General features: G+C 40.7%; 1 protein-coding gene across 3 annotated transcripts in view; it reads right to left on the bottom strand.

Moving 5' to 3' along the window:
• RCAN2 (regulator of calcineurin 2) overlaps window positions 1–23845 on the bottom strand; it is a 268194-nt gene that overhangs the window by 44327 nt on the left and 200022 nt on the right. The window lies entirely within an intron of this gene.

The raw sequence follows: 23845 nt of genomic DNA, 5'->3' as shown, positions 1-23845 counted from the left end.
TTTTCTTTTTTTTTTTTTTTTTTTGTCCTGAGTTTGGCTTTTGTAAGTTTCTAATGGTTTTGCTACACTAAGAAGTTATGAATAAGGGCTGTTTCACCCTATGTAGGCCTCCCGGGTAAGCACCTTTCATGTAGCATTTTTTGTTTGAGTTTAATGGTACCTCATATTTTCAAATGTTCTAGAATATTTTACCTGTCCTGATTTATGCCCTGGCAGGCCTTGGCTATGTTTTTCTGAAGGAATGATAACCAGAGATGTGCTATTACTTATTTTAGGAGCTGGCATTCCAAATATTGGTTGTGGGTGGTTCATGTTGACACCATTTTTCCTAATGCCCTTCCTGACGGTACCAACACTATGCTGTCCTTTTGGCCACTGAAGCAATTGGGCCAACAGACTTTCAAAAATATGTTTTTCCTTTCACTGAAGATGAAGGCATGAGCTTCAGAACTTCTCTTTCTCTATTTCATCCATGAAAATGTGTTATATCCTAACACTAATGATGATAAAAATGTGAACAGCAGGTGTTTTTATTGTACTTCAAGCTTTATATATTGCTTTTACCTATGTAATCTTTGATAGAGATTATATCTTAATGTTCACAACCCTCTGTAGTGAATATGTAGTGGAAACATTATTATTTTTTTTAAAAGATTTTATTTATTTATATGTAGTGGAAACATTATTATTTTTTTAAAAGATTTTATTTATTTATTTGACAGAGAGAAAGATCACAAGTAGGCAGAGAGGCAGACAGAGAGAGGGGGAAGCAGGCTCCCTGCTGAACAGAGAGCCCGATGAGGAGCTCCATCCCAGGACCCTAGGATCATGACCTGAGCCGAAGGCAGAGGCTTTAACCCACTGAGCCACCCAGGCACCCCGAAACATTATTTTCTTTAAAAATTTATTTATTCATTTTAGAGAGGGAGGAAGAAGGAGAGAGAAATCATGTGTGTGTGTGCATGAGCAGGGGGAGGGCCAGAGGGTGAGGGAGAGTTCTTAAGCAGACTCCATGCTGAGCACGGATCCCATGATCTTGAGATCACGACTCGAGCCAAAATCAAAAGGCAGATTCTCAACCAATTGAGCCACCCAGGTGCCCCCAGGGGAAGCATTATTACTATTACAATTTTTCAGATCAAATAAGACTTAAGGAGCTTGAGTGATTTTCCTTTGCTGAAGTCAATGTCTTCCTTTTTGTTAGAATAAATGAAAATTATTACCATATTTCTTTCTTGGCCTAAAAATATCTACTTGTGCAGGATTTTAAAAGTGCCTGATGGTGTACATAAACAGATATAAACTGTACCCAACATATCTGCAAACATGAATGCATTTCCTTTCTGCACGGTGCAGAAAGGATATGGACATAGACGTAGCTGTGGCTGGGTCCACCTATGGCAAGGGTGTTGTCTCTAAATGGAACTGTGGCTGTTGAGCTAATCATGATCACCTCCTCCACAGCCTAAAGAATGTGGCCCAAGAGGGAAACTCATGATTTGTGTGTTTCTTTTCTGAACTAGCCTAACCATTGTATCTGGGTCTTAGGGCGAAGCTGGCTTTTAGTCAGCTCTCTGAAAGGCTGGAAGCATAAAATGCTGATGAAGAGGATGAGGAGAATTTTGGCTGAATGGGATGCAGCATGGAAGTTTCCTGTGGATCATGCAGCCAGCAAAACCTGGACTGTGACTGCTTTACCACCCACTTTCTAGCACAAGTTTAACTGCTTTCCTGTTTATGATTCAGAGATTAACACAGAGTTTGATTCAGATGAGAAGGGGTTCAACCTGCAAATCTTTGATAACACAAGCCAAGTGTTCGCTGAACTGTTTTTGGAAGGCTGGTTGCATTTGTGGAGGGATGTATTAACTGAATCCTGTTACTCTATTCAGGTAGTTAAATATAGGTCATCTACTCCCTTAACTGTGAAAGCAGAAGACAAGGGGGTCAGATTCTCAGCTTTGGGATTCAAAAGAGGAGGTTCAGCTGCCAATGTAAAATATTCAGAATATTTGCAGGGTCATTTGTTCCCACCAAAAAGGATAAAATTCTCCAGACTAGAGAGAGAGCTGGAGGAAGAGAGAAATACAGTTATGTTTTGTTATAGGTCTCAGTAGGGGCCCTATATCTTGCCCCAAACTTAGCCAAAACCTCAAAGGGGCAGATAGAATTCTGCAACCCCAAATGAGTTTGGAGACTGAAGAACAGAAAACACTGTGCCTCACTTCCTCAGAGGACAGGGGGCCAGAAGAGCAGTAAGGTCCCCCAGAACAATCCCCAGCATAACCCCCCCCCCCTCAATCTTGTTCAGGAACAGGAGAGTAGACATGGTTGTGTGGCCTGTCCAGGTAGAGAGTGCCCAAGGCAGCCCCAGTGGATTTATCATAGCTCTAGAGTGTCATGGAAGAGCTCCAAACACTTTTTTTGGCATTCTTTCAAGAGGACAGCAGATGTGGACAGGGATGGCCAAGAGACCCAGGAGATGCAATCAGAACAGAATAGAGAGTGAGCTAAAACAAATGAGCATGGGGGGGTGTGGGGAGAGAAAGAGAGAGAGAGGCCAACAAAGAGACAGACTCCTAAGTATGAAAAACAAGCTGATGGTTACCAAAGGGGGGGTGGGTGGGAGGATGGGGGAAACAGTTGATGGGGATGAAGGAGGGCACCTGTGATGAGCACTGGGTCATGTATGGAAGTGCTGCATCACTGTATTGTACATCTGAAGCTAAAATTACACTGTATGTTAACTACCTGGAAATTGAATAAAAAGTTCAAAAAAAGAAAAAATAGAGAGTAACATCATAGTCTTTTCACAAGGTTGCAGATGGAATCATGGGTACTTCATGCTGGGACAGATGGATGCAGATGACCAGGGAGCAGCAGCCTGAGGATACAGTAGTGGATTTTGTTCGGCTACATTTGAATAAGGTCACCCTCGCCCCCAACAACTATAAGCTTAACACTGTGACAATGTGTAAATGTTTTATATTCAACCTTAGTTTGGATGTGGTCTAAAGTGACTGAGAGAACCCTGTAGCAATGATGTGAAAAGCCAGAGTGATATTTACAATCAGCAGACTAGGGTTTCACAGCAGATATTATTTTGACTAACAAAAATAATGGACATAATTGCATTCATATTCCTGAGTCTATGGCCCATAAAGTTTGTACCTTCTGTGCCCCTCGAGAGCCCCCTATGAGATTGCCATTACAATGCAATACCACTGGCAACTTTGCCAAGACTGGACTTGGTTCCCATCGTCTCCCAAACACAGATCTCATCTAAGCCATCAGATGACACACATAATCACTTCTTCTTTTTTTTTTTTTTTTAGTGGCTTGTCACTAAAAGTAATGAGCGCTTTTGTTAGGTTGGTATAAGCATCATTTACTTTCTTATTCTTGAAAAAGAAAAGCTATTTGGATGTTAAGGCCAGTGATGACAAAGCACAGTGGACAGACTATAGAACTAAGACCTCATTTTGCTGCATGGCTACTGAAACACAGGCTCTTCCCCACCATTTAGTCTTAGAACCAAGTCAGTTTCTCAGGGGCAATCCATACATATGACACACAAAAAATTGTAAAATCAGATGAGAACGTTTCTTAAAACATGGGATATGACCTACAACTGGAACAATAATGGAGGAACATCCACGATGAATTCATCAGCGTGTCAGGGAACTGGTTTCTTTTCCCAAATGAGAAGTGATCCAGAGAAAGAAATACAAGGTCAAAGTCTGATGTGGAGCATTCTACTGGATGTTTAATATACCATTAAAAGATTTCCTAAAGGGTCAGGACAGAGCTTATCATGTCTACCTTCAGCTATGGAAGACAGCAGCGTCCATCACGGGGCATATTTTGCCACAATGCCGCAGGAGAGATAAGGCACTAAGACTGACAGCCGTGTCCAGAAGTTTGCGACGTGTGGCCATAGCAAGGGGTTTGCAGCTCCAGGATTTTAGTCCCTCTCTCATAAGAGGGATCCATGAGACCTGTTGGTATCCCTCAGCTGAAACAGGAAGCAGGTGTTTAAATTCCAATCTTGTCACAAACAAACTGTCCTTGTCTCAGATCTTAGGAGATACACACAGTCTTTCCCTCAAAATGCTGCTTTGGGGAACACTTTAAACATGAAAGGCTGTTTAGGTTTGAAAGAAGTCATCCCATACGCTCATAAATAATTTAAACCACAGTCACACTTTTGCAGTGCTCAACCATAGGAGTAGAAATTGCACTAAAGACTCTCCTTACTGTATTAAGTCATCCCTTGGCTATGCACAGGCTACCATTTATTTCATCTTGATGGAGACTTTGCTTCCCAGATGAGTTGAACAGAGCCATGAATGTGGGCATCATTTTGTGAGCAAGGCAGGGCCAGAAGTTGGCTGAAAGATTCAGAGGCACTGGGTGTTTTGCAAACTCCAGCAAATACCTGGGAGGGCTTCCTCTGAAATTTGATGTGAGTTTCGTTAAGTTCTTAGGCAGATACCATCAGTAGTATTGGGCCCTTTTGTGGAATTGGAACGCAAACAGCGGCTGAGGATATAAGGCTCAGCCTAGAAGGGCAGGAGGAAACACAGCTTTATTCTTCCAAAAAAATAATTTAGAATGGTGGTTGGAGAAAAAAAGATCAGGAAAAATGTCTTGTTGAATTGACTTTTTGTTCTCAAGTCTCCAATGTTTCATTTGTAGCACATGTTTCCTTTCTTTCTGTATATCCATCACTGTTTTCCCTCAAATGGGCTCAGATTTCCACATGGTGATTTATTGAGATCTGGTTAATTTTTCTACTATGAAGCCCAGAGATTTGAATAAAATATCAACCTTGGTTTTGGTGTACAATATTCCCCTGCAGGAGAAGAAATGGCTTTTCCTCAGGGGGATGACTACAGAAGGTAATATTCTACCTGGGACATTTGTGAGTGTCAAAGGAGGCACTGATAATTCTGCTGGGAAAACTGGTACCTACTGGGACTGTACTGGGCAAATTCAGGTGTGTGGTCACCCTACCTGTGGATCACCAAGGATAGTTAACAAAATGATTTCCCCCAAATAGACAATGACGTTTGTGTCCAGAAATATTCATTTACTTCACTTTTTTTCCTAGAAAGTAGATTTTAATTTTATTTCCTATTTTATTGTCTGTAGAGAAGGAACAATCCCTGTACACTTTTTTTTCCCCACCTATGTTTTTTGCCAGAGGGAGGCATAGATGGGCCCCAGGTCATGAATAAGAAATTTAAAATGTGGAGGAATATATACTCTGAGACCTGTCCTCTATGTCTGTTAAATTTTCTTGGCAAATGTGAAAACTCCCATCATTGGAAGAGCTTTCCATTCAACCCATCTTGCGTTAACCTTGATTAAGAGCCAAAGTCTTGCTTACTGACAAGGAGATCTGTTGGTTCTCACTGTTCCCTACCACTTGATAGCTGGAATTCTATAGTACCTAATAAACATATGTGGGTACTTTATATCATCAGACAACAACAATCATCTCCTTCTTTGGAGATACACAAACAGAATGGTCTTGTTCTAGAGCAAGAGCTTTCCCAACCTTGGCACTATCATCTGGGCACATTTGCAGACAGATAATTTTTATTGTGTGGGGCTGTCCTGTGCATTGCAGGATGTTTAGTGGCAGCCCTGTCTTCGATCCAACAAATGCAAGTAGCGTTCCCTAATTGTGACAATAAAAATTATTTCCAGATATTGAATGTGCCCTGGGGAGGAAGGAATGGCCCCCTGATGAGAACGACTGCTCTAGACTTCCTTGCCTCTAGGCTTTTGATCAAACTACTCTTCACATCCATCTTCACCTATCTAAATTACACTTGTCTTCTAAGACCAGCTGGATCAGGGCCAGTATAACATATACGTGGTTATAAACAGTAGCTTAGTTATCAGACTATACTGGGTTCAATATTTTGATCTGCCACTTTCTGTAGAAGAATCTTGTTCAAAAAGCGTGGCCTTTGTAACTCTCAGTCTTCTCCTCTTGTTGCGAGAATTCAATGAGCTAGTATATAAAATGTAAGTCATCAATAACATCTGCTCAAAAAAGGATTTCCTAATGAAATAGTTCCTGTAAAGTGATGAGAACAGTGCCTGGCACATGATAAGATTTCAGTAGATATTATAGTCATCGTCATTATCCTCACTGATGAAGAAATTCTGGCATTGAGGGATTGAGAGTCTTGGTCAAGGTCAAATACGTACATCGTGGCAGAATTAGGAGCAGAGACCATGCCTTAATACTCCCAGCAAAATGCTCTTTACCCCTCTCCAAGCTTGAAAAGATCAAGGACAATTCCAGGAAAGATGAAACTATTGGTTAGATGAGCTCTGGGCAGTGCTGTGATAGCCAGGACTTGGCAGCACAGGTGAGGTGATTAATCATTCTGAATTGGAGAAGTCGGAATGAATGCTGTTCAAGGGAGCATTTTAAGGCACAGGATCCCTTAAGTACCAGCCTCTGAAAATAATTTTTTGATTTAATTTAATTTAACTTAATTTCAGAGGGAACAGAAAAATAACAGGAACACTTTAATCTCTTCAAGCGAAGAACTGGCATACCAGACCCAGACCCTAGAAAGATATCAACACTTGACTATTAAAAGAACCTTGGTCTATGAGAACAGCCAGATGAACACAGAGGATATGACTACTCCAGGCTAAAAAAACTACACCAAAGAGCAGGCATCGCCAGGCACGCAATAAACATGTTATAAGGTGAAGAACTAAGGGGACTTGCTCTCCCTGCAGAGCTGTATTTAACTGGGATTCTATCTGTTCTTGCACAGCCTTGGAGAATTACTCCTACTGCCAAGAGGCTGTAGCTTCTTAGGCAAAAATAGGCCAGAGTAGTTCATTCATCATATCCTGTGGGTTGGCAGCCTTTGTCATCCTGCTCTTTCTTCTCTTCAGTGAAGAAGCTGGGTATTAATTATACTGAAGGACTCTAGGTAAAGTAGTTAGCAAGCTGGAGGTGTCTTGGTAGGGTGTGTGAGCACACAGGCAGCTATGCATGTGGTGTGGTATGTGTGTGTGTGTGTGTGTGTGTGTTTGTGTGTGTGTGTGTTTATCCAGGAACAGAGTTGTCACCTTTTGTTTATGATAGTCCCTTTTCAAGGTCAATATCAAAGCTATGTATCAACAGTCCAGCTCTAGAGCAGACATCAGCCACATCCCTGATGGCAGAGGCCCATGCCCTGTTAGGCTCTTTTGTTCCTGGTTGTTTGGGAGGGTCCTGGGGGGAAGGGTCCGGTAGGAGGGGAGGGGATATGATGGGGAAAGGGGAGTGCTCAGGACTCTGGGCAGCAGCTACTTAGGAATGGTGGTAGGGAGTTAGCCTGATATTTTCACAGATGTGTGTCGGCGAATGCCAACCCTGGATGGATGTCCAGCATAAGGCATCTGGCTTTATTTCATAGGCATAGGTTCACAAGGCTGGTTCTCAAAGGGAGAGTTTCTCAAACTTGTGTGCGCAGTTAGTCGGTGCATGAGAATCCCTCGGTTTGCTTGTCCCAGTCACACATTCCTGGAGGGGCTGTCTGGGAACGCGTGTTTTAAACAAGCTTCCCAAGTGATGCTTGAGCAGCTACAGGATTTGATCTCTTCCTCAAAAGTGTATTCAAAGAATAAAAAGATACCAATGGTTGAGAAAGATGGTGTGTCCCTACACCAAGTGAAAACGAAGATCTGAATCACTTAATTGGCAAGAGGGAAGACCCAGATGTGATGTAACAGAGTTCATACACTTTCAATTAGCACATGCTCCAAAAGGCATTAGAGAGAGAGAACTAAGCTCGACCTTTCCCCCATACTTTTCTTTGTTTATTCTTATGAGTGACTTAATTTATGTCTTAGCACTTGTGATATATAATTGATCCTGCCAGAGACACTATAAGGCATAGCATTTCTTATTTTATCTAAAGACTTGAGTTGATCACAAACCATTTGATCGTGGGTGGCCTCAGGAAGAAGTAACCTCTAAAATCCAGAGGACTTCCAACTCCAATCTAGAATTCTCTAGGCAGGGTTAAAAGAAGTACTTGACTAAAGCTTGGGGGGTAGGAAGTCCACTTTACAAATAAAGAGACCAAGGCTCAGAGAGGTTAAATAACAAATCTGACTAAGATTACAGAGTGAATAAGTAGCTGCATTTCCCCAGAGCCTACATTATTAACCACTCTACTACTCCACCTTCCATTATCACCTTAATCAATATCTTTCTTTCACAGAGTAACCAATATCCTGAAAGCCACATGAGGCCAGGGGCTGCTTCTGTCTTGTCAACTTCCATTTTCCAAAGGTCTAGCAGAATCTGGAGCTGCCCAAGAGTGTGTGTATGTGTTTTTTCCTAATTGCATAAAACAGAGATTCAAGATATGTGTTTTAGAACAAATAATTCACATTCCCCCTGGTGATTTGAATATGCCTATCAAAAAGAAACCACTCAAATAGCCAACATGCAATTAGGTCACCGCTCTAATCTTGTGGTTGCTGATAACTCAAGTAGAGGTCATCTGACGTGTTAAGAGAAAATGATGTGATCTTAATCCTTCAGTTCCTCTCTAAAGAAACCCTCTCATCCATTTTCATGTATGGAAAATACTTGTGTTCACTTTCTAAATTGCACCATGATACCAAAGCCTGCTTTGGGGACCACTGGGCTAGAGCCTGGAAAAAACCATCCATCTTTATGATGCAATGAGGGCGCCACTGTAATCTCGCACTGGGAGCTATTGATGGACCAAAGCCTACAGATCAATTTGGCAGAGAATGGCTTTGAGGCTCTTCCTGGCCTTCAAATGCAAAAAGAGCATCACACCCTTTCCCAAAAGTCAATTTCAGGGGCAAAGGCAGAATTCTCGCTCCACATCAAGCCTGTCTTTTCCTCTAAATAGTAAACGTATAAAAAAAACCTCAAGTTTTTCAGGTTAGAAAGAACTTTAGGACAGCATCCCAAACCCCTGGTTTTCTGATTCCCCTCCCAAGATGCACGTGTGGTTTTAATCAAAACTACTTTGTTCCTTTGTCCTCAATACTCGCCTACCTTGAGGGTGCGTTGCCATCAACATAACACCTTGGATATAGTTCCTGTAGGCCCAGTTAACTGAGAGATAAGGAACCTTTACCCAACCTCCTTTGCAGCCAAATCTGGCCATATGCTAAGTCTGAGCCGTTGGAATAGAAGTGGAAGTGACGCATGCCCAGTCTCAGTCTCACTCTTAACCCTGGTTGTCCTCTACTCCACATGTTTCTTTCCTCTAGGTTGAGAAATGGAGAAAACTGGAGCACTTGACCACCTTGCACCCAGAGGTGGAGCCATGTCGGGAACATGGCAGGGCTTGCTGCCACGATCCCCAGACAACCTGGTGGAGCAGACTTATTGAACAACCGTGCATTACCGACTACCCCCAAACTGCTAACCACCCCCCCAAAAAAAAATTTCCCTCTCATGTAAGGCACTACATCTTCAGTTCTCCTTCTACAGTGCTTTAACCTGCCTCTAGTATAGGATTTTATCCATCTAGCATGCTTGGAGTATGCTGGAAAAACAGAGAAAATCAAGAACTCCTGCAAATTAGGCAAGAAATTCCAGTTGTGTAGATAGAATTAACAATCATGATCTCTTGTGCAGTAATCATGATAATTCAGAGCTGAGATGTTAAATTATGAGAAAGAGAAACATATAGCAAGACGGATGGGGGTGAAGCTTACAGGGGGCCCCTTTACCTCTTCTTGGTTGATGGCTCTGTTCAGTGACAAATGAAACTTGGCATCGCTGGAACTTTATTTGAACTCCCTCCCCCCCTTTCCCTGTTAAGTACGCCACCCTTACATTTTCTGTGAACTGTTGTTCCAGAACAGCTTTAAATATCAGTAAGTCATGTGCCTAAAATAATTTTTTTTCTTTTAAAAAGAGGGGAAAAAATATCTATGTCACAAATCCAGGATAAGTGTAGAGGGAAATGAATCATTAGAGCAGCATTCATATGGCGCTGTCAAGTTCATAGGCACTAGTCAAAGATATATGACTAAACACAGGAAGATGCAAGCCTGAAGAAAAGAATTATATCTCCTCCAGTCAACATGCGTCTGAGGAAACAGAGAAGCAAGATCATGATGATAGGGTTGAAGTAAAATTACTTAGAGGAAATTATGACATTTTAGGGTAGGATTTATAATCCTGATTAAAACTCATGAGGAACAGTAAAATTGATATTACGCTATTTCCTCACAATTTCTGACCTACTAAACTAAGAATAAGCATAATCAGGGCTGGTCCACGAAGCACTGCCCACTAAGGGGCCCAGTTACATCCAGCACCTACCACATAAGACAAAGTTCCAAGAGGTGGAGGAGTTCAGGTCCAGGGGACGGGAAAGGCAGCTCCCTGAGGTCTAGGAAAGTGTAGAAGAGGACAAGAGAGGCTTCAATCATGGAATAAGAAGGAGAAATGTCATCACGCTTGTTTCTCAGAGGTCTTTGACTGACATCTTAAGAATTCAATGGAGCTGAATCCAGTTGAACTGAAAGACATTCGATATAATTAAGCAGTGTCTTCACTGGTCTTATTTTTGCTTTTTAAATAAAAACAAGTAGGTTGGGAGGCTGGGAAGGAAAATGAGAAGGAATGACCCGAGTCTTCCTGATGCTGAGTAACAAGGGTTGGGCAGTGAGATGGCTCTGGGGGGCTGACACAGAGCCGGTGGGTGGGATCAGGCAACAGAGCCGGTGGGTGGGATCAGGCACTGTTCCCTTCAGGGATCTCCCCTTCCAGGCACTGCAGTGCTTTGAGTAAATGCTCACAGCTGAGGGTGCTTTAGGAAGGAAACTCGATGATAGCTCATGTCTTTTTCTTGAGAAGCAAAAAAAGAATTTTGCACACATACTCACCTATTTTCCTCATGTATTCCTTGTCTCCCCCCCCCCCCATAGACAAGGTCACCTTCCTCTAGAACAAAGTGGTTCTAGAACAAAGTGTGGTTCCATTTCACAACCACAAATGTTTTGCAATTCTGTAGGCTTACTTGGGAGGACTCCTTTCATCAGGGTCTTTCAAGGATGCATCTGTCCCTGAAATGCAGTTCTGCTGCGTCAGATGCATGCCTGACAAGGAACCTTTATTGTACGGCGGCAGCACACACACTCCCCGCTAGGAACCACTGGCCAGTAAGGGAGGGATCTGAAGTGATGAATGCTTGTTTCAAGCAAACAGACTAGCAGTTGCAAAGACACAGAGGCATGAATGAGCAGACAGCATTCAGCAACCAGCACAAATAGCTTGGATCTTTCCGGTTGCTTATTGATGCGAAAATTTCTTAACACTCCAAAATTGGAATTCAAAGGCTGAGAATGCAAATACCTCCTGAAATTGCCCCATCGGCAAACTTATTCCAGTGAATTGTGATTAGTCAGGCAGGCAACTGGTATAATGCCCATCTAAGTTCTTTGCTGTTCCATAGAGAGAAGCAGATAAAATGGTAGCGCTAAGAAAGTGAAGAAGGCTACAGACATTGACAAACTTGGCTGATTCTATATTTGAGAGGTTGGTTGGTCTCCAAATCATTAAGCAAACCAATCAAATATATTAAAGCCATACAATTATTATTTCAGTTTTCTCCAAAACAATGTATTTCAAAAGTGAATCTTGGGGAGGGCACCTGGCTGGCTCAGTCAGTAGAGAATGAGACTCTTGATCTCAGGGTCGTGAGTTGGAGCCCCGTGTTGGGTGTGGATCCTACTTTAAAAAAGTGAATCTTGGCTTCCTAATATAATTAATGGATTTGGGATGTTCTTATTATGCTGTTTGACAAGTCCTTGGAAAGACCTTTTTATTTTGTTTTCCTCTAATTATACAACAAAATTTTGTCAGTTTCCCTTTTTCAAGTTTTAATTATATTTTATCTCAGTGTATAATTTAATTGAAACTCAAATGGTCTGCCAAAATGATACAGATGTATCTTTTTTTTTTTTTTTTAAGATTTTATTTATTTATTTGACAGAGAGAAATCACAAGTAGATGGAGAGGCAGGCAGAGAGAGAGAGGGAAGCAGGCTCCCTGCTGAGCAGAGAGCCTGACGCGGGCCTCGATCCCAGGACCCTGAGATCATGACCTGAGCCGAAGGCAGCGGCTTAACCCACTGAGCCACCCAGGCGCCCACAGATGTATCTTTGCATGTATTCTTAGATAGCAGAGTGCTATAGTCTTCATATTTGTGTCCCCCATCCCAAAATTCGTATGTCAAAATCATATGCCAAGTGATAATATTAAGAAGTGGGGCCTTGAGGCACCTGGGTGGCTCAGTGGGTTAAGCCTCTGCCTTCGGCTCAGGTCATGATCTCAGGGTCCTGGGATTGAGCCCCACGTCAGGCTCTCTGCTCAGCGGGGAGACTGCTTCCCCCCGACCCACCCACCCCGCCGACCGCCTGCCTATTTGTGATCTCTCTCTCTCTGTCAAATAAATTTTTAAAAATGATAAAAAAAAGAATATTATCAACTTATAAAAATAAAAAAGAAGTGGGGCCTTTGGGAGGTGCTTAGTCATTGAAGAGAAGCCCTCATGAGTGAGATTAGTGCCCTTAAAAAGGAGACCCTGGTGAGTTCCCTAGTGTCCTTCTGCCAAGTGAGGTTACTGAGACAAGATGGTTTTCAATACATTCATGACCTTACACTATGAGACATAAATATTGTTGTTGATAAGTAGCCCAATTTATGGTATTTTGTTACAAAAGCCTGAATGGACTAAATGAACAAGTTTTCTAATTAATAAGTAAATGTGACTTATATTTTCTTTTTTTAAAAAAATATTTTATTTATTTTGACAGACAGAGATCACAAGTAGGCAGAGAGGCAGGCAGAGAGAGAGAGGAGGAAGCAGGCTCCCCGCCGAGCAGAGAGCCCATGCAGGGCTCGATCCCAGGACCCCGGGATCAGGACCTGAGCCGAAGGCAGAGGCCTTAACCCACTGAGCCACCCAGGTGCCCCGTGACTTATATTTTCCATCCATCCATCCATCCATCCACCCATCCACCCTCCTGCGCTCCTGCCCTTCTCTATGTTCTTCACATCTCACTGTGTTCTCCTTAGAAATAAGTTGGGAAATAAAATACTATGATAACTAAGCTCAGGAATTTCTCGTTCTTTGCACTTAACAGTAAATGAATTCTGGAGATAATCAAATCCACGCCATAGAATTCTTTTTCAGTAACTTCACGATAAAGTATGGACACTGCATGTATGGCAATCCCCTTCTGTAACAGGGGCTTTAATAAATAAGCAAAATACTAGAGCTCTACTTACTTAGACAGATGAAGAGTCAGTATATATTATTATAATACTCTGATAGGACATTCAAATTGGGATAAAATTCCCAGGGCAAATATAGCCCTTTTTATTTTTATTTATTTTAATTTTTCATCTTTTAAAGATATTTATTTATTTATTTATTTATTTATTTATTTTGGAGAGAGAGCATGAGCAGGGAGAGGGACAGAGGAAGAGTAGAGAGAGAATCCCAAGCAGACTCCAGGCTGAGTGTAGAGCCTGACACAGGGCTCGAACTCAGGATCCTGAGATCATGACCTGAGCCAAAATCAAAGGTCTGATGCTTAACCGACTGAGCCACTGGGGCACTCCCAAAATAACCCTTTTTATACAGAGAATGCAGCTTCATTCATTCTCCCCTCTCTTATTCAGTCCTCATTGTATATCTCCTACCTGCTAGCTATTGTTGGGCCCTGGGAAAGCAGAAACAAGACTTCTCGTCTTTGTGAATAGGAAAGAAAATGCAGTGTGATAAGGGCTGGGAAAGAGGCCTGCCAGATGCTGTAAGAACTCTGAGGAAAGAGACACATAATGCAGACCGAAAGTCACAAGGAGTTCTCACCTCAGGGAGCTACCTCCTGAGTGACCTAGAAGGTGACTGGCAGTTTGGTAGCCAAAACAGGGGGCAGGTGCAAAGTGGTGCCCAGAGCCGGAAAAGAGAGCACGGTGCTCAGAAGCGAGGCATATATAGCAAATACATTATTCTGAGAACTGGAAAGAGTTCAGAATAGCCTGTGGTGTATTTGTGTGTCCTGGCACACCAAGGGCAGATGGTCAAGGGCAAAATAATAGAGGGCACTGTGTGCCAAGCTTGGGGATTTCCACTTACTCAGAGAGTTAGCGGGAAAACAAAGGATTTGGATTTCAGAATGACTGCTCACTCATACAAAGTAATAATAATAATAATAATAATAATACTTTAATAGAAAAAGAAATTGAAAACATAAATAGGCAATTCACAGAATAAGAAATAGCTATAGCTAATAAACATATGAAAACACATCCAACTTCATTTAGAAAGTGCCAAGGTTTCATTTTTCGATTACTGAACCAGAAATTACACTCCTTAAATGTGAGCATATAATTCTGGCAAGAGTGAGTGAGACATTCAGTCTCGAACATTACAGAGAGAATAATTTGTTACTCTTTTTCTGGGAGGCAACTGAGTAAAATATATGGAAAACCTCAAAAATACTCATTTTAACCCAGTAATTCCTCTTCTAGCTACTGATCCCAAGGAAATGAGAGGTAAGAGTTAAAAATTTAAGCACAGAGTTGTTCACTTATTGTTAATTAAAATAAAAAAAGAGATGAAATCCACATGCTCCACAATGGAAGAGTCATTAAATTATGGTTTATTTGTTTTATTTTCTAGACTATGAGGTAGTCATTAAAATAATATTTTAAAATAATTTCTAATGATATGGGATAATGCATTATGGGGAGATATCAAACAATAAACCGATATATATAACATGATCCCAGTGGTGGTTAGAAAAAACTACACATTTTTTTTTTTTTTAAGCTGGGAGGAAATGCATCTATATGTTTCAAATGGTTATATCTGTTTTAACATTATGAAAAGCTTTCATTTTCTTTGTTATATTTAAAGAGCATTTCCCAAGTTTTAAGAAAAATAGTATGAACACCTATCATTTTTATATTTTCAAGTTATTTTTTAAAAGGGCAATTTTAATTTGTCTGTGATGTGTAGGCTGCACTGGAGGGTGACAGAGAATTAAAACAGGAAGCCCACACTCAGGAGATGCTGTAGTAATTCGAAAGGGAAAAAGTAGGGCCCTGGGGCCAAGGTGGTAGCAGAATGATAGAGAAATAAAGAAAGCCTCAAAGGAAATGAAACAAGATGGGATCGGGAGAGAGGCAAACCATAAGAGACTCTTAGTCTCACAAAATGAACTGAGGGTTGCTGGGGAGTAGGGGAGGGAAGGATAGGGTGGTTGGGTTATGGACATTGGGGAGGGTGTCTGATATAGTGAGTGTTGTGAAGTGTGTAAGCCTGACTATTTATAGACCTGTGCCCCTGGAGCAAATAATACATTGTATGTTAATAAAAATAATTAATACTAATAAAAAAGAAAGCCTCAAAGGACATTAAGGAGGAAGAGTCCTCAGAAGAATCCATATTGCTTGGGCTAGGGCCACAGGAGGATGGAGGAGCTAGGTGGCTCCCAGATTCCTGGTGATCCTGGGGAGCAGCAGATTTGCAGGAATAAAGAAAAGAAACACTCCACTTTGGACATGTTTTTATTAGCTGTGACTGTGGAATATCCATGTGGAAGTGTCCAATAAAAAACTCCCTTTACAGATCGGGGCCTCAGGTGACAGACTTGGGTCTGAGAAATAGACATGAAAGTCATTGGGACATATACGAAATGATTCAGAATTTGGGATGCATGACATAAAGATGAAGTATGGGCCAAAACAGAACCTGGGTAGATTAACATTGATGGGAAACATGGAAGAGAAGATCAGAATGAAGATGAAAAGTAGCAGGAGAAGATTAGAAAAGCCCACGACAGGAACCTATGAAGAAATTCATGCCAGAAGTGGGGAGGGGTGACCTGTGTGTAAGGCAGAGGAGAGGACAAGGTCAAGACTGAGAAATGTCCATTGGATTCGGGGGTAAGCAAAGGCAGTTTCCATAGGCACAAGATGAAGGCAGGACTTTAGTGAGTTGAAGAGAGACGAGAAAGCACGGGAAAACAGTCTGCTATTTAAAGACCTGGAACGTCGAAGAGGAGGAAAGATGGGAAGTGGCTGGAGAGAAGATGGTTTTGAGTCTGCAGGCATTGTTAGCATGGAGGACACCTGGGTACAAGTTTGAAGCTGGAGACAAAGGAGCCAGGGAAGATGGAGCATTTGAAGATTCAGGAGTAAGAAGGATAGTGATGAATCTGGGAAGGCAGCAGAAGACAGAATCCAGAACTGGGTGATATCCTTAGCCAAAAAAAAAAAAACTTCTTCCAGTGATACTGGAAGGGAGGGAGGCGGGAAGAGGTAAACTTATCAAAAGCACTACTCATTGACTATAGGGTCAAGTCTTGTGCAATGGCTAGGGATGCCCTGGAGTCAGACTGTCTGGGTTTGAACGGGGGTTGGGGAGGAGATCTAGGGGAAGAGGGCTTGTTTTTGCTAATGCTTATAGAGCATGTACTGTACTGTAACTATTGTTCTAAGAGGCAATCTCATAAAGTAAGTTCTGTTATTATTTCCGCTTTTGCTTATTGGCTTCAATTAAAGATTTGTCTAAGATCATGAGGCTAAGAAGTAGGGAGCTGGGATCACTCAGTGCTCAAGCCCAGGGGCTCTGGAGCTAGACTACCCTGCTTCTATCACATTGAGCCACTCTCGATCTCAGTTTTCCCATCTGTGAAAAAATGAGTATGATACTGAATTGGCCTCTTGTCGTGAGGATTATAAATGATCCAATAATATAGAATTCCGAAGAGTAGTAAGCACTCATTATTACTGCAGTGTTGTTTATGATAGTGAGATACTGAAAGCCCCCTAAATGTGTAATAGGATAGGGCTGTTTAAATGAATTATACAAGGATAATAGCAAAGTCTTCCCCCAAATTGAAAAATCAGGATAGCTTTTAAAGATGAAATTGTGGGAAGTCACCTATTAACCAAGCAATAAGACATGTAATTGACAAGTACCCTAATCTGGAACCCTGAGCATAATCTTGAATATATCTGAAGCTGTGGTTTTCAAAATGAGGTTGGACTTCATGCCCCGCTGGAACTGGCAACGGTTTGTTGCCCAACTCCCTCCCCGATACCCTGTAGAGGCTGGGGCTCCAGCAGATCCACCTCAATACACAAGGAGATATATAACAGAGGTGATGGGTTGAACTGTGTCTCCCCCCAAAATATGTGTTGACATTCTAACTCCCCATACCTCAGAACGTGACCTTATCCAGAAGATATAATTTGTTAGAGACATAATTGGGTTGAAATGAGGTCACGAGGGGAGGCCTGAACCCAATGGGACTGGTGTCCTTATAAGAAGGGGAAATTGAGAGGCATTCAAACAGACACACTTCATGCTGTGTGAAAATGAAGGCAGAGATTGGGGTGCCATTTCTTCAAGCCAAGGAATGTGGAAGATTGCCAGCAAATCGCCAGCAGCTCAGCTGGGTTCATGGAGCAGATTCTCTCTCGGAGCCCTCAGAAGGAACCACCCCTGCCAACACCTTGAACTCGGACTTCTAGCCTCCAGAACTGTAAGACAATACATTTCTGTGTTTTAAGTCACTCAGTCTACGGTACATTGTAATGACGGCCCTAACAAACTAGTACAAGAGCAATAATGCTAAGTCATTAAACACACAGCCCTTGCTCCGGCTCTATGATCATCAAGCAATCTTGGGATGAACTTTGGCCTGCCATGTTGCTCTCCCTACAAGGAGAGCTAGTTAGAGCGTGTGAATATCCAGTTACTTTGGTGGTTCTATTTCTCAGTGCATATTATCAAAGTGGCCTGGTTTATACACCAGTCCTTCTTATAAGTTTGCATGTGGTCCTCTTTGGACTAAAGGGGTCCAGAAAGGTAGATCCACTCTTGGAATATGGACAATTACCAGCTTTCTGGGTCACAAAAATGGAGGGTTATTTCTGGAATGTAATAAAGACTCCCACAAAACAAGGGATTGTTGTGGGGGATACCACCTGTTTCTTTCTCTGATGGCAAATTTGGGGAATCATACATTCTCTTCTTAAAAATAATGACACAAGGCAGAGAGTTAAAATAATTCTCAGTAGATCCCATCTGACTTTGAAGATACCTAATAAACAAATGAATACTTACGTTTCTCTTTCCTTCTTTAAGGTTGCATTTACTTAATACATTATTCATGATCTCCAATTGAAGTTTATATTTCATTATAAATTTTTAAAATATAAAACAATTTTTCTCCACTGTGAATCATTAAACCCTGAATCATAATAGAGGGAGGAAAAGCAGCATAGTATAAACTTATCTGACACCCAGAGGCCATCTGACCCACCATCTGGCCTCTTACTTGTACATAAATATTCCCTCAACAAGGGCTTATGATGTTCTGAAAAGCTCCAGGCAAAGATAAATGGCATAAAGAACAAACAACCTACCAACCACCAATGACAAGATTCATTCCAGTACTAAACCATCCTCTAACTCAGTATTTAATAAATGTATCCCCTGTAAATCTTTCCAACTATATCAGATTTTCCTTTTTCATGGAGTGGCTGCCTAGGTAGCCCGTCACACAGAGGAGACTCAAAGTCAGGACTTGAAGAAGTCCAATCCTGTCTCTTTCCATTGTACCTGAAATACTCCAAGTTCCTTTCCTCATTTGCTTTCCTTACAGTGAAAACCGTCCTAAAATTTTTTTTTTTCTGTTTTCTGAACTCTCCCCAAGAGAACATTGTGCTAAAGCCTCCATCTGACTTGCAGTATTCCTTTATTATGTTTTAAGGGCCGGTCTTGAACTTGCCTGGCTCTGCATCATGCAGCAGATACTCTAGGGGGATGGGGCATCCCATTTTGCAAAAAAAGGATTTCAGGGCGAAGGATCTGCAGACACCGATTGGCTCAGCAGGTCTCTGCCAGGTCTCTGAGATGAGAAGAGGCAGCCTCTTATAACCTGAGAAGGTAAGGCTACGCTTTCTCCTTAAGAGAGTAATCAGAGTACAGCTCCCTAGCGGGGGAACAGTGGAAGGGGTGTAAACAACCAATGTCTCTCCTTTACCTCCCACAGGGTGCAGAAGAAGCGCTAACCAACCCCAAGTCTGAGTTCTTACTTAAATAACAACCACCGCAAAGTCTGAACAGATAGAATCAGCCAAAAATAAGGAAATAAATAAAATAATGCAGAGGAGAGATGCTAAGAAGTGCTAGGATTTTCCATAGGTGGAAGCACAGAACATATATATATTTTTTCCGAATCCCTCAAAGACCAAATTAAATTTGAATTTGTCCATGTATTCTAAAATATTTATCACTATGGGGGCCCTGGGATGGTGCAGTCAGTTAGACATCCAGCTCCTGGTTTTGGCTCGGGTCATGATCTCAGTGTCTTGACATAGGGGCCTCCGGACACAGCTCAGTGAGGAGTCTGGTAAAGTTTCTCTCTCCCTCTCTCTCTGTCCCTCCCTGCATGTACGCCCGCTCTCTCTCTTTCTCCAAAATAAATAAATAAATCTTTAAAAAAATAAAGTATTTATCACGATGGATTCAATCATTCCAATGGCAACAACAACAACCAGCCTCAGCCTCTCTTAACTGGTAAGAAAACTCCATCTTTTAAAATTTATACAATTTACGAAGAGAGAGAAGTATCTTAAGACATTTTCAGAATGCTTCCTGCTAGAGGTAATTGAAAGAAAGGCATTGATTCTACTTTTCTGTGAAAATCACTTAACTCTAATTCTGTCTGCCCCAACATAGAGAGAACAACAATAGAGAGAATGGGCGGAGAAAGAACTAATGGTCTGCGGTGAGAATTTCCCCCCCAAAGAGGGAAAAATTGAGAAAAATTAGGAGTAGAACGTCTTTAAATAAATTTTACCTGCTCAATATTCCACCAAAGTCAAACTGGCTTGAAAGCTCTATTCAAGTCCTGAAGGTCCAACAAACATCAGAAGAAAGTTGTTGATTTATGTAAATTGCATTACAAAGCCTGTTCTAATACTTAATGACAGAGTGCCCAGTATTAATATTGTGGTTTCAAAATGCAATTACCTCCTCAGCAGCTTACAAGGGAATAAAAGTCCTAAAAATAATTTAGAAAATAATCTTTTTTCACTACTGTGAGATATTGTAAATGCTTTCCCAAGTTAGGTGACATTCATTCCTAGTTGTAAATAAGACTGACTTTTTTATGGGGTGTCATAAATGTCGCTTGGTTTTGGGCAGTAGCATCATAACAGTGTTCAACTAATTAAAAATAATGTTGGGCTGGGCGCAGCAGTGAGGGAAATAGCTAGCAAACCTCAAACTCTTTGAGGTCTGGCTTAAGCTTCTTTGCTTTAAACTTTATTTTCTACTAATGTCTCAATTTTTACAATACAATACTACTAGTACTTATGCTAAACCAATGTAGTTTTTTAAATTTGGTAAATCTTAATATTCTCACAGGCAGAAAGATTCTCTCTCAGTTTGGTAGACACTATACAAATTAATCACAGATGAAAACTCTGTTGAAAAAGTTATCCAACTTACAAGAGTAGAAACTGCCCGAGTTCATTTGGGTTGCTAAAACAAAGTATAGTATAGACAGACTGGATTGTAAACAGCAGAAATTTATCTCTCACAGTTCTGGTGGTTGGGAAGTCCAAGTTCATGGTGTGAGCAGATTCAGTATCAAGTGAGAGCCTGCTTACTGATTCACTGATGGCTCCCTTCTTGCTGTGTCCTTACAGGGTGGAAGGCAAGAGAGCTCAGTGGAAGCTCACTTTAATAAGAGCACTCCTCTCATTCATGAGGGCTCCACTCTCATGACCTAAGCACTTCCAATGTCCTCACCAACAAATACCATCACCCTGGGGATGAGGTTTCAATATATGAATTTTGGGGGACCCAAACGTTCAGTCCATAGAAGAAATCAAAATACCATCTGAACATAATAAGTGCAGTTTTGAAGGCTGGTTTCTTAGGGTGATATCATCAAAGCATATGGTTCTCCAGAGTACCATTGCCCCTCCAATGCAAACATTTTTAGGACTTGTAGTTCATATCAGAGAACCTGCTCAGAATTGCTATTGGTAACAATAATACCGATACCGTTTGGGTACCTACTCTGCATCAAACATTCAATTTGTATGATATCATTCAGTTTCACAATAACTCTGCATCATAGGTCTTATCCCCATTTAATAGATGAGAAAAGTGAACTTCAGAGAAAAGGTGGGTGGCTTGCTATACATCTAGAAACCAGAGACCTCCAGAAGCCTGTTTGTAGGACTCTACACAATGTCTGGAATTAGTAAAGCAAAATTACCTGATCAAAACTATGGACAGATGTCAGCAACTCATCATTCTTCTCAAGGATCCCTGTATGAAGCTTACAGTGTAAAGCTGATAAGCATTTGAATCACTCATCTACACCTGAGCAAAATTAGGGAACCTGAGACAATGCTATCACATTTAGAAGGCCAGTGTGTCCCCGAACCAAAAGGTCCACAGACCACATATACAGAAAGAAATTCTCAAAGATCTCTAGTGCTGACTTAAATCATTTTTATTTTAATGTTATTTAAATATGCATGAACACTGAACTAGGTATAATCATCTTATTCTTAAAGCGCTTATAAAATTATTTTTTTTAAACACCCACATAGTCAAATTCGATACAAATTACAAAATCAGTACTACTTCAAATTAGCAGTGGCTCTCAGTGATAATGGGGTGCTGGTCTATCAGGATTGTTTTAGTGTGGCTCACCACTACCATCCTGTCCTAAGAATATAACTTTTCCTCCTTTTTTTGCATGGGAACCTGAGCAACTAATAAACTTCAGTCTCCTTTCCTTTTTTAGGGAATAAATCCTACCCTGTTCTTTTCTCCTAAAGTGAAAGTAATATTGCCACCTAATGCTTCAAAACCAGTGGTGAATTGGCTTCTCCCTGCCTCATCTTTTTCATCTGTAAAATGGAAACATATAAACAGGACTTACTCGCATGGATTATTGAAGATCAAATAAGTCAATAAATATAAAGTAATCACAATAGTGTTTGGCACAAAGGAAAAGCGTCTCATTGTTATATAGTGTTATTGTAATTATAAATACAAGGATTAAGAAAAATATAAACATGGGAACTGAGAGACAGCTTCAAAGTTCAATTAATAATAAGGTGATCATACCAATGATTCAGAATCTAATTATATTCAATTCTGTCATATACATGAAGATAGAGTAATCAATTAAAGGTGCATATTGTATGTATATTGTAAAGTCTAGGACAACTAGTAATGTTTTAAAAGAGATATTAAAAGAACCTAATAGTTGAAAGAAAATGGAATATCAAAAACACTCAATGCAAAAGCAGGCAGAAAAAGAAAAAAAGGGAATAAAACCAAAAGGAATAAATAGAAAACAATTAGAAATGGAATGGACTTCAATCCAATCACAGCAGTAATTACATTAAATGTAAATGATCTAAACAGATGAATTAAAAGACAAAGATTATCAGATTGGGTAAAAAAGCAATACCCAACTCTATGACACTGACATAGAAGTCCACTTTAAATACAAAGTCATCTATAGGTTTAAAGTCAAAGAGTGGAAAAGATATAACATGTAAACACTAGCAACAACAACAACAAACCTGGCAGGGCTATATTAAAGTTTAATTACTACAGAAATGAATACACGAAAATTTAAAACGTACAATCACCATGCCTGTATTTAAATCTCTGATCTCTAATTGTCTCCCTGTTAAAGAGCTCATAGATCCCTGAGAAATAAGACTGGGAAATAAAACTGAATTCATCTTACTTAATACCTTGTCTCAGATGCTTAAGAGCTACCACATCAAATTTCTCTTTAGTTTATTTTTTGAAAGCCTATGTAATGGCATTTATTCACTTGTATGGAATTCGGATAAAATAGAATAATCAGGGAGCAGGAATATTAGATTGCAACATGCCTATGAATTCTAACTAGCTGAAAACAAATTTGAATTCCTGTCATGGATTAGGCAAATCTTTCACTATTAAATGACCACATTGTAAAGATTTCATTTAGCTAAAGTAGGAAACTAAAAATGGGATCCTATTTCCAGAATTCCCCAGGCAGTGTAGGCCTTAATTAAAACAAAGTAAAACAAAACAGATCGCTTTCTAAAGTAAGACTATAGCAACTGGAGGGGCAGCAAGACTCTTATTATCATTTTTAAAAACTCAGAAGTGGAAAAAAAGAAAAAACCTGGCGTGGGTAAACTGAAACATCTTGTCCCATAGTGAAAATCTGGGCCATATTTCTTTCTTGTAGGAGGAAATGAGCATTCCAGCACCAGTGTTAACACAGAGTAGGTGTAAATGAAGGAAAATATTTATCAACATACAGTTAACACTATTGGTTCTAAAAGACAGAGATGTGGAGATGTTTCAACAAGAACAGATAAAGCACAGTCTGTTAACAGAAAATAACATGGTTCAATGTCTGAGAATGTCCCTTAATCACTCTGTGCCTCAGTGTCTGTATCTGTAAAATGAGGACTAAACCCCTTAGGATGGTTGTTAGGACTGCAAAGATACAGAGGGATGGGCCTCAAGATAGCTATGCCTGTGCTCAGGGACCCTGGGACCTTGACCAGAGGTGAACAGCCCAGGAGAAGTCATTGTAGCCCTTCATCTGGACAATCAGATTTTCTCTGGCATTTGACATTTCACAAAGAAGTTAACACACTTATTCATTCAACAAATATCCATTGAGTGTCTACTAAGGGCACTGTTCTAATCTATCTCTGATGAGTAAGACTGAGAAAGATATTATAGTC

The sequence above is a fragment of the Mustela nigripes genome, chromosome 5 (genome assembly GCF_022355385.1).
Source record: "Mustela nigripes isolate SB6536 chromosome 5, MUSNIG.SB6536, whole genome shotgun sequence".
NCBI lineage: Eukaryota > Metazoa > Chordata > Mammalia > Carnivora > Mustelidae > Mustela > Mustela nigripes.
The sequence above is the reverse complement of the archived record's forward strand: the minus strand, read 5'-3'. Positions and strand labels throughout refer to the sequence as shown.